The following is a 12,626-nucleotide window of genomic DNA, read 5'->3' as shown; positions in this document are numbered from 1 at the left end:
TAATCTGATCTGAACTCAAATGATGTCTGCAAAAAGTGGCTACTCCAAATAGGCTAGGCTAGGGCGTAGGCTAGGATTTTTTAAATCACTTAGCATCAGCCTAAGTAACTTGACTACTCAGCTTGTGCAAATCTCACCTACAGTCCTATTATGTGTTTCATTTTTTAAATGTTTGATTAAAATAATTTCTGAGAAAGTTGCACAGTCAAATTACAAAGAGAATTGCTTTATTGTCCGCCATAGTTCAGAACTTCTGTCCTGCTTGTTATGTTACATCCTACAAAGAATGACATTACTTCTGGTTCTGGAAATAGACAAGGAATTTCTCTTTCCATGTTGGGAGCACAAAACAGAAATAATCTGCCTATGTAAGGTCATAGGGGTTGCATGATGGACTGAGGAGATGTTCATCTAAGCCTAGAGAATGCTTAAGGGTGGGGAGGAAACTGAGTTGGAGAAATACCTTGTTATTGTTTTGTCTGCGCTACTTGTGCTAGCTAAAGTAAAAGTAATTGTTTTTGGGGTCCCTTTGGGACCAGTACATACATGTAATGGTCTTCATACCAAATGAATCAATGAAGATATGTCAGCACACACACACACACACACACACACACACACACACACACATCATAAATCTGGCCATCTCTGAGGTTCTTCTAAATCAGGGGTGTCAGACTCACTTGGGGCCCCAGACTGGATCTGGGGCTCCTTGCAGGCTGGATACAACCTTGGGTATGAGGACTGCCAGCAGTGGCACAAGGTCCAGTGGAGGTGGGGATGGGGATAGTGTAGGGTCTAGCAGAGGTGGTGTAAGGTCCTGCAAGGGTCAAAGTGCAGGGTCCAGTGGCAGGCGGTGTGATTGTGAGATCAGACATCAGATCCTGATCGTGCCATGTTGTTAGTGCATGATCAGGATCCTGGGCTCTCCCTGCACTGGCAAGAAGCAAGCTCCTGCCTCTGGCAGCCCCAATTAGCTGTTGGGACTCCCAGCTGCAGAGGCACACCATGTGCTCCTGTTGCTGGGAGATCTGTCAGCTGATCTGGGATCCCAGCCATGAGGGTGCATCATGGTTAGGGATAGACATTACACATAAACCAGTTTAAGTGATCAGAAACTGATTTAAACCTGTAATAAAGCATAAACTTGGCAATGCATTCCATTAATAGCATGGTACAATCCAGCCACAAAGTTATTACACATATTCTGTGTAATAACTTCCAGGATAATTCCTTGTTTTATCATGTCATTAATCACATTAACATGTGGCTGATAACCATTTAAGATGCAATTAACTGGTTAGTTATGCCTTAAGAGTAATGTATGCCTTAATAGTAAGGGCCCTAAAAGGCATGCATCTATCCTGCCTTTTGCATGTTAAATTTTTAATCCAGATATAGTCTAAGAAGAGAAAGAGAAGAAACAGGTATGACTGCCACTCCAAATGATCCTGTTGAAAGGACCTGCTGAAAGGACTGATATGGATATATGACCCCAAGTTAAAGAGACAACTTGTTTTTTAAATTTGCAAGACTTTTCTCAGTCTTGCAAAACTAGTCCATATTTCGAAGCTCTAATTATCATCCACCTGAATGAAGTTAGAGTACATTTTAGATATATTTTGCAAATATTATCTCCTCATTGGGCTTCTAGCTGCTGAATCCTTTACAATGAATTTAATAACACCATCACGTTTGAAATTACAAAACAATCCCTTGACAAGTATATGTTTTAAATGTATATTTTATATTACAGAAAAAAAAATATTTTTCATTGTTTTGTTCTATTTGATTGGGCTAGTTGTAAAGAAGCATCAGATTTGACTCAATGAAATCTAGCTTCCCTAGCTCAACCAGGTTTCATGGACAATGTCTGTTTGGTCTGAGACATTGATAATCATCTAATAATCAGCTATGCAGAGAGCTCGCCATTCGTATCTTCAGCAACTGAATCTGATGCTCTGCACTGCTGAAAATCAGGTTAAAGGCATCTCATGTTCATAGAATCATAGAATAGGGTTGGAAGGAATCTCACAAGGTCATCTAGGCCACTCTCCTGCTCAAGGCAGAGACATGACGCAGGATGTTGGACATGCAAAAATCAAGACACCTGAAATAACTACCAAATCTAAAAAAATGTGGACTTCAGCACCTTCTTTATTGGGAGTAAATGCAGCAGTCTAACTGCAGAGGGATATGTACAACTGCTCCAGTATAAGATGTATAACTCCTCTTTTACTACGTAGGAGAGCACATCAGCTCATTCTGTAACTTACATCTGTCTGCTTTTAATCTGCAGGCAGTGAAACTAAATGATAGTAATTTACTCCTGAATGAAACAGGGAGAAATTGTACTGCAGTTTATCTTTACTTACTGTTGGAGAGGACATAATAAATTTGATTTAGCTGTATCACAATGAAGTCCTTTCTCTCCCCCCACCCCCTTTTTTACATTGTGCAAGTGTTTTGTTTTCCCCATGCCCTGGACTATAATTCAGATGTTCATATTTCCGAGGCCTATCCTCTACCACTCAAACAAATACCTTTTTTTATCCTTTTCCATTATTTTCTGTGGATATTAATTGCCCCCCTGCCCCCTCCAAGCTGTTTCTTGCCAATATCACTTACATCCTTAAAAACATAAGGTGTAAAGCTTTTAATAAGAGACCTTATTCCTCTCTACTTCCAGTGTTTATATATCCTGCACCTATACACAAATAGGTATCATAAAATATATAACTACCCATAATATGTCAGTAAAATCAAGAGGGGTACATGGCAAAGGTACCAGACAGTGTATCCTCTCTAAAATATCACAAAGTTTAGATCATCTAATCTTTGACATCAGTACAGTTAACAAGACAGCGGGCAGCTGTTTTGGCATAACAAAATATGATGGTGCTTAGTAACTAAATGCAGACTAATCTGCTATTCATATTTTAACTGCCTTTACTTTTTATTGCAATAAGAAAGTTATTGCCATTTCATAGTGTATGAATCACTCTCATTAGCAGTAATAGAAGCTATCTTCATGACTTCTAGCTGTTTTAATAAGAATATGCCTCTTAGTCTGTAGAGTAAGAGCATAGTTCTGATGTTTCTACTACTCAAGTTCACTGAGAACAACCACACATTGTGAAAAATACAAATGACACTATTTAGACTACTGATTCTGTAGCTCTACAGATCTTACTCCTTTTAATCTTCTGCATGGCTGTACAATGATTTCAACTGTGAGAAAAGCTTACAGACATGTCGTGTTGTCTATACCTCTGTTGAAGACAGAAATAATCATAGTTATGCTTTAGGATACCCCAGGTCTGTACATTAGGGCTGTGTGAAGCTTTGGGTGCTGATTTGATTCAGAGGAGATTCAGCCCAATTTGGTGACTGAATCTCCAAATCCAAATTGAATCAGGGGACCAATTAAAAGGTCCGAATTGATTCAAAGCTCTCTGAATCTTCAGAAAAGATTTGGAGAGCTTTGACGATTCAGGCAGTCCCCGGTGGCTGCAGCGGGGAGCTGCAGCTGACTCTCAGCTGGTAAGTACTAGGGGTGGGTGTGGGGGAGGGGGCCATGGGGGGACCTCTGCCAGTCTCCTGATCTCCTGCACTCCCCCAGCCCCCTGGCCCCTTCTCGCTTCCCCAGCCTCCCCCCCCCCCGCCATGGCTGCCCCCACCCGCCCCTAGTACTTACCAGTACTTAAAAAAGAGCCCTGGTGGGGTGATGGTGGGCAGGGGATGATCCCTGCTGCCTCCCACTGAGCCATGCTGCATGGGGGGGCTCTGTACAAGCCACCGGCCCCCGCCGCTCCCCCGGCCCCCCCACGGGTGCCCCACCTGGGCCAGCTTGGGCCCTTTTAAAAAAAAAAAAAAGCCGAGAAAAGCCCTAGGACTCACCGCTCCTGCAGCGGCCTCAGGGCTTCGAGGGACTGTGGAATATTCTCCCATATGGTGTAGGGCAGTGGGGGGCAGTGGGGATTTCCCTCCACCAGCAGGAACGGTGAGTCCAGGGTTTTTTGGTTTTTGTTTTCCTTAAAGGACTAGAGCTGGCCTGGGTGGGATATCTGTGGGGAGGCTGGAGGAGCGGGGGGGGGAGTCAGGGGGCTCATGCAGAGCCCCCCATGCAGTGTGGGGCAGTGGGAATCATCCCCTGCCTGGCAACACCCGCTGAACCGGGTTTTTTTCTTTAACAAGTGCCGGGAGCTGGGGCAGCCATTGCTGGGCTCGGACAGGGGCAGGGGATGGGTCTGGCCTGGCTGATTCAGCTGAATTGAATTGGGACAGTGATTCAAATCACCGAATTGAATCACTGTCCCCTGAATTGGACGAATCCGAAGCAAATACCAGCCACTTCGCGCAGGCCTAATGTACATATAGATACATATGTTCAACCATTTCCCAAAGGATTTTATGACATGATGAACTGTTTGTCCATCCTCAAGTTTAGCATAGGACCACCTAATGGATGTTTTTTATGAATAATTTCTTACTTGTTTATAATGCTACTATAGATTTTAGCAACTGAAAACATTAGGAAGTGGTCTCTAGTTTGCAACTGGACTTTCTGCAAAGCATAACAAAGGAAAGATTGACTGGATGGATCCTAACTTTGCAACAGAGGTGACTCAGAGCCACACATTCATCATCTGTTCCAGCCTATTTCATGCTTTTCAGGGTTTATTACTCTTTTTTGAATTCCCTTAATAAATGAAAACGTGGGCCATATTTTTCTCCTTCAGTGGCTATATATTATTAGGAGGGTTTTAAACTAGGTGCAATAATTTATCCCTTCATTAAGGTTTAAAGACTGAATATTTTTATGAAACCGTGATCAATGAGTTAACATACATGCACATTTGCAGGTAATAGATCCTGAGAATGGTACTTTCCAAGAGAGAATTGCACTGTACAGAAGGGAAGGAAAATATATTGTGAATATTTTTTTTAGATGTGTTGGCCAAGTTTAAGCTCACGCCAATATTAAAAAGAGTCTAATACAGAAAAAGAGCTGAATTCTGGTTCCTTAGACTTCAAGTACACCTGTTGTTTGGACCAGACTGTGGCTTAGCTTCTCACTTGCTTGCATTCTCTAGTACTGCAAAACAACTGCAAAGTCTTGACAGGTTGGAAAGAGAAATTCTACATGGCAGAGAGCCAGGAGCCCTATCTCCTGGCTTCTAGGGTGTATTGGGGCAATCTCTGACTGATGGAAGAGCTTTTCACAGCCAATGCAGTTTAGAGCAGATGTAAGGGTATTCCTGTTCTTCTTAAGAGTACTCTGACCCAAGACTGGCCATTCTTTTAGAATGGAAGCAATAGAAGTTGGTATACAACTCCATAAGTGTTCATGAGGCTAGAAATATAGCTGCCTAAGTACCCAGCTGGGTATGTAAATAGACAAGAATCTTATCTGACATGCAGAGAAAGCAAGACACAACTTTCATGGCCACTTACTTGCATGCATAGTGCATCAATAATAAGATTCTGTTTGAAACCTCCAAATTATAGGCAAGTTCACTGAGAAAAACCACAATTGACATTATTTAGAGTACTGCATATGTAATGTTACAGATCTTATTCCCTTGTAATCTTCTGCATGGCTGTACAATGATTTCAAGTGTAAGAAAAGAATGCAGACATGTAGTGTTTTCTGTACTCATCCTTGCTTACTGGACTTATGATCAGGGCGCTGGTTTAGTTTAATTATTTGGATTCTTTGGATTCCTAGAAAAAGGAACCTAGGATGCCTTTGGCATATATAAAAATATATTATTTCTTGTACTACTGTAGCACCTGAGACTGTATGAAGTTAAATAATATCCATAGTATCATATCCATATCCATAGTATCACCTACTCCAAGAAACTTATAATGATAGATTATGGGTTTATCTATATGGAGACAGTCTGAGAAATTGAGGTGCATCAATCAATGCTATGAAGTCCACATACATAAGGTAAAGTGCATTGAGGCCCTGCAGAGAGGAGAATTAATGTGTACATAGGAGTACTACATTCAGATTGACCTCACCAAGGTTAGTGGCTGGGCATACAGGTGTTTGCAGGGCTGAGGTTGCCCTAAAAATGGCATGTCTGATCTAAAGTTAGTTCACTGTAACTGACCCTATTCCCCAGACCAGGTGACTTGTGTCAGGCTGTACTATCCTATGGTGGAGTTAATTAGTTTACCCTGGTCTAATGGGGGTGCACATGTAAACAGTGGTGCTTTACTGAAGAGCTAATTAGTCAACTCTGCAGTAAAGCTCATCTGTAGAGGTCCCCACTGACTTGAATAACTTCTGGGTCAAGCAGGAGGGTCTTGCCTAGGACTACAATGCAAAACTAGGAATGAAAGCCAGAACTTCTTCCTCCCAAGCCAATGGTTTCAGAACAAATTCTCCTTACTACATGCAAAACTACTTGAACTACTTGAAGGGGCTCATCTTTACTGCAACAGGCAGCATGCATTAGTAGGCTGAAGTTACTCCATTAACCTGTCTCCAGTGAGAGCAACCACGTTGGGGAAAAATATATTTAGAATGCTATATTTGACTAAATGAATGGATTAACAATTGGTGAGTTCTTGTAACTCAACCTACCACACACCTGCTGCATTGTGAAACTGAATGCCAGACTCATGAATTTCAGCCCTCTCTCTGAACAGCTGGCTTTAGCTTCAGCTACAGATACAAAATAGATGATAGCTGGCTGGATGGCAGCACCATGGAAAAGTATCTGGGAGTCTTGGTAGATCACAGACTCAATATGATTCTGCAGGGTAATGCAGCTGCACAAAAGGCAAATGTGGCTTTGGGATTCATCAATAGAAGCACTAGCTACAAGACACAGGAGATGATAGTGCTTCTCTACTCAGCCCTGTTTAGGCCTCATTTAGAGTATTGTGTGCAGTTTTGTGCTCCGCATTTAAAAAAGGACATGGAAAAGTTGGAAAGGGTCCAGAGTTGGGTGACAAGATGATAAAAGGCTTGGAAAAAAAAAACTCATATAAGGAGAGGCTGATGGAGCTAGGCATACTTGAACGGATGCCATAAAGAGGAGGGAGAAAACCTTTTCTCTCTTGTTGCAGAGAATCAGATGCATCAGAATCAGACCAATGGCTTGTTGCAGCAAAGTCAGTTTAGATGAGATATCAGGAAAAACTTCTTCACTGTTAAAAAAGTGAGGCAGTAGAATAGACTGTTTAGTAAATCTGTGGACTTTCCATCACTAGAGGTGTTCAAGAAGAGGCTGGAGAGCCGCCCCCCCCCCCCCCCCCCCGTCATTGCCATAATGGAGGATCAGGACGCAATTTTACCCCATGGTCAGATTGGTATGGACTGTGGGAGTTTTTGCATTCCTCTATAGCAGGGGTCATGGCCCTCTAGCTGGAACCTCTTGAGCGTGTATTAACAACCTTTTACAGAAGCAGGACTTTGGCTGCCATGGTCCCCTTAATTTATCTGAGGCAGGGTAGGGTATTACGTCTTGTGTTGTGTCAGGCTTTACATTAGTTTTACTGAGATTAGATTATGGATTTGTATAGGATGGTTTGGATAGGGATTATCTTGCCTCAGGCAGGGGGTTGGACTAGATGACCTCTGGAGGTCCCTTCCAGGCCTGCTTCTTCATTATTTTAAATTTGTATGCATGGGTAGATGTCAAATTTAGGGCAATACTAAAGTTATATCTTGACCTAGTGAGACAATGAAAGTCCTAAAATGCAGCATCCCCGCCAACCAGTAACTAGAGAGAAATCACACTTTCCAGAGGCAATAAACCCAGCCAACAAAGCCACCACCTCAACTCTTACCTCAGTTCTTATTCCTCAATATCCTGTAAATAAGGTAATTTCTTCAAATGATGATATATGTTTAACAAAGCAAAAAACAAAGTAAATTATGACAAAAATAATATAGTATCTGTATTGACATGAGGTTCTAGTCATAAAAATTATGATCATAAAAAGAATGTATTCTCCCTCGTATCCTTGTATGTCTCAATTATAAATACTAAAATTAATGTCACAAGAAGATTTTAATGTTGTTGTAGTGTCGCAGCCACTATGCAACATGAGCCAGCACTTCTTCTGTCTCCTACATCATCATCAGGATTGACTTTAGTGGTTTTAAGATGAGTTATGACATCAGAAGCATTTTGCTCGTAACTGATTGCTTCCGATTAAAAATGCTTCTTGTGTTCGTGTGTGTGTACGCATGTCATTTTAGCAGCTTTTATTGCTCAGGCACCCATGATCTGACTTTACAAGATGTTCAGCCTGTCAGTCTCCAATTACTTCCAGAGGAGTTAAGGGGCGGTCAGCTCCTTGCAGAGGATCACCATTTCAAAGCATCCCAAGAGAGATCTGGAGACTTGCCAGTGAAACTCAACCCTGCTCAGTGCTTTTCACAAGCTGTCATAGTAAATCATGCCAAAAGCCAAGACTGACAGATGACTGCCACTTGGGACCTTCCCCCTTTCTGCTAATCTTCACAATAAGAGAGAGAGAGAGAGAGAGAGAGAGAGAGTGATTTACTGAGTATACAACTATACTCAGCGTAAGGGAAGGGTTAAATTTTGTTCCTTACTTGTGACAAGCAGTGAGTCTGGGCTCTTTGTAACAGATTGCTCTGTATAGCATTCATAATTAAGCCATCAAAGCCTTCCTATAAATGGTGTACATAAATGCTTATTATTATGTAATTTATTTGTTTTCTTTTTCATGTGGATGGCATTTATCTTACGTTCTTACCATAGTCCACTCTCAAGTCAAGCCCTGTATTCAGGGATAATCCAGAGTTCCTCTTTACCCAGCTCTGCCACCCCTTGCCTTCAGTGTTGCCCCAAATGCTAAATATCTCTGGGGAATGCCAAACACTCCCAGTCTCTACCCCTTCAGGGTTAGAAAGTTATCTCTTTAAACACTTATCATGGATATGCAGGAACATGGAACGTGTGTATTACCTGTACTCTGGATACACCATGATTTGATCATAAGGCAGAGACATAGTTATAATGCCCTGGTTTATTTTGCCTTGTCAAATAAAACCATTTTTGTAACTAAAATAAGAAACTTGAGTTCCGATATTTAGTCACTGACGTATATAAAGAAGAAAACTTCTCAGGAGAGAAAAAATATTTTTCTACTCTTTTATCTGAACCCAGTTAAGAAACTCAAATACCCCACACATTAAAAACACATTGGAATGGAAAAAAATACTAACGCAGCCTGAAGACTATCCCAATATCATTGAAATTAATAGCTTCTACCTAGTGATAGCTGTAGCCAAACCTTTCTTTCTCTCACTGTCACATAATGTCACAAGGCACAAAATAAAATAAATTGCATTAAAGAAATAGAAACAAACAAAGTGAAAACTGAAATTAAGATATTCCCACAGTGCACTGACAAAGCATGGCCGTTTCACACAGCACTTATACAGTCCTCTTCTTCCCAGCCTACTCTTACTTTTGGAGGCACAGGCCTTTAAAGCATTAGGTCACCTGTGGGACCAAATGGATATTCTGAACCAAAGCTCACTGAAATCCCTGGACATGCTCCAATCCACTTCACTCTCATTTGCTCCAGACCTGTTGAGAGAATCCTCTTTTAGTGTCTAGAAATATTTAGGGTATGTCCATGCATTGTAGATTTAATGTCATGCAATGCTACTGGAGGGGAGATCATTGACTGAGGTGTCTGGATATAAAGCCATGAGTTTAAAGTCCCAGTAGTCTAAGCTCAAAGGCCATAATAGACTCTTTCATCTCTTTCTGATCCAGGTATTAAAAGGGGATGGAGAGCACCAGACTGCTTACTCGAAGTTAACATTGATGTAGTATTTTATTAAGATGCCCCACTACAGGTTTGAAAAGTATCTTGCTGTGGCTCTCCTGTAGAGATGTGGGATAGAGTTTTAGCTGTTTTTGAGCCTACATTTTCCAGGAGTCATTAGTGATTTGGGGCTCTTGTAGTTTAGGAGACATAAACTGAGTCAATGTACAAGTGTCTGATTATTAGAGATACCCTCTGATGTTCCCTTAACAAGTTTCCATGTGAGTGCTCCTTGATGAGTATAGGAGATACCCCACAAAATAGCCTCAATGCCCTCCAGCATCTTATGGGGGAGAGAAAGTGGGGCAAAGCTGCTAATATAAAATGAGAGTCCCTGCCTGGTCCCCTACTCCCTCCACATTTCTCTTTCTTTTGCCAGTTTCTTCTTGCCAAGACCTTTCCTGAAGTTTAGACTGCTAGTAATGAAGCCTGGTTTCACTATGCACCAGCCAAAGAAACTTGCTTCTCCAGCTCTATACACTAGCTAAGGAGAGCTCTCCAGGAATCAGAGGGCACCCGACACTCTCAGGAACCAAGGCGGACTCATTCTCCAATTCAATATCCAAATCAATCCTAGAGTCACCTGGTATTATATATATCTCAAAAATGGTTTTTACTACCATTTGCATGGAAAAACCCACCTTCTGACACAAAAACTGGCACCCCCACCAGTTTCTGATCTGTAGCTGGCCTACAGAGGAGGCATGAAGACAAGGTATTGTAGAGGAAGGGGTCACTAAGTTGAGAAGTACATGCGGGAGGAAGAAGAGGGTTTAGGAGTGACAGAGAGGGAAATAGTAAATGGAATAAATAGATTCTTTTTACAGGGGAAGTAGACATGCCGTGCTGTAATGACAGAGCAATTGAGGGATCTCTCTAGACGCATGAGTCCGAGCCTTGGTCTAGACTCATATTGAAAGATGCCTTCCCCTGATCCAGCACTAAATGAGTATTCAGCCATTCAGGTTGAGGAGCCAAAGATGGTGAGATAGGACACTACTCACCTCACTACCCTGCTTGCCACTGCTAGAAACTGGTAGGCATTAACCCTGTTAGCCTGAGGCACCATGCATGTGGAATTGGCTGTTGTATGTGCAGTCAGCTGAGAATGAACTGTTGTGAGGGAATTTCCTGTTGCATATCACTGCCTTCTGAGACTCTATATTTAATAGGGTTAGAGCTATTTTCTGGTAACTGATTTATCATAGAATCATAGAATCATAGAAAATTAAGGTTGGAAGGGACCCCAGGACTTCATCTAGTCCAACCCCCCTGCAGGACCATCTCCAACTAGATCGTTCCAGCCAGGGCTTTGTCAAGCCAGGCCTTAACATCTCAAAGGATGGAGCTTCCACCACCTCTCTAGGTAACTGTTCCAGTGCTTCACTGTCCTCCTAGAGAGAAAGTTTTTCCTAACATCCAACCTAAACTTCCCTTGCTGCAACTTGAGACCATTGCTCCTTGTTCTGTCATCTGCTACCACTGAGAACAGTCCAGCTCCATCCTCTTTGGACCACCCCTTCAGGTAGTTAAAGCCTGCTATTGAATCTCCCCTCATTCTTCTCTTTGGCAGACAAAATAAGCCCAGTTCCATCATCCTCTTGTCATAAGTCATGTCCCCCAGTCCCCTAACCATTTTCATTGCCCTCCACTGGACTTTCTCCAACTTGTCCACATCCTTTCTATAGTGGGGGGGCCCAAAACTGGACACTGTACTCCAGATATGGCCTCATCAGTGCAGAATAGAGGGGAGTAATTACTTCCCTCAACCTGCTGTCAATGCTCCTACTAATGCCTTCTTGGCAACAAGAGCATGCTCTTGACTCATATCCAGCTTATTGTCCACTGTAACTCCCGGGTCCTTTTCTGCAGAACTGCTGCTTATCCAGTCAGTCCCTAGGCTGTAGCAGTGCATATGGTCCTAAGTACAAGACTTTGCACTTGTCCTTATTGAACCTCATGAAGTTTCTTTTGACCCAATCCTCTAATTTATTTAGGTCACTCTGAATCCTAGTCCTACCCTCCAGGATATCTACTGCTCTCTGCAGCTTGGTGTCATCTGCAAACTTGCTGAGGGTGCACTCCATCCCATCTTCTAGACAGTTAATGAAGATATTGAACAAAATCGGCCCCAGGACCTGAGGCACTCCACTTGATGCTGGTTGCCAACTAGACCTCAAGCCATTGATCACTACCCATTGAGCCCAACAATCCAGCTAGCTTTCTATCCACCTTACAATCCATTCATCCAACTCATACTTCCTCAGCTTGCTTGCAAGAATGCTGTGGGAGATGGTATCAAAAGCCTAGCTAAAGTCAAGGTATATCACATCCAGTGCTTTCCCCACATCTACAGAGCCAGTCATTTCATCATAGAGGGGAATCAGGTTGGTCAGACATGACTTGCCCTTGCTGGATCCATGGTGACTGTTCCTGATCAATGCCTTCTCCTCCAAGTGCTTAGAAGTGGATTCCTTGAGGACCTGCTTGATGTTTTTTCCAGGGACTGACTGGTCTGTAGTCCCTTGGATCCTCCTGTTTTTTGGGTTTTTTTTAATGAGCGCTATATTTGTTCTTTTCCAATTTTCTGGGACCTCCCCCAATCGCCATGAGTTTTCAAAGATAAAGACCAGCAGCTCTGCAATCACATCAGCCAACCCCCTCAGCACCCTCAGATGCATTACATCTGGCCCCAAGGACTTGTACACATCCAGCTTTTCTAAAGAGTCCCTAATCTCTTCTTTCACCACTGAGGGCTGCTCACTTCCTCCCCAAACTGTGCTGCCTGGTGC

At 42.5% G+C, this 12,626-nt stretch overlaps 1 protein-coding gene across 1 annotated transcript in view; it reads right to left on the bottom strand.

Annotated features, from left to right (window-relative positions):
- Positions 1-12,626, bottom strand: part of GRM5 (glutamate metabotropic receptor 5) — a 419,932-nt gene that overhangs the window by 30,597 nt on the left and 376,709 nt on the right. The window lies entirely within an intron of this gene.

The sequence above is a fragment of the Alligator mississippiensis genome, chromosome 1 (genome assembly GCF_030867095.1).
Source record: "Alligator mississippiensis isolate rAllMis1 chromosome 1, rAllMis1, whole genome shotgun sequence".
Taxonomy (NCBI): domain Eukaryota; kingdom Metazoa; phylum Chordata; order Crocodylia; family Alligatoridae; genus Alligator; species Alligator mississippiensis.
The sequence above is the reverse complement of the archived record's forward strand: the minus strand, read 5'-3'. Positions and strand labels throughout refer to the sequence as shown.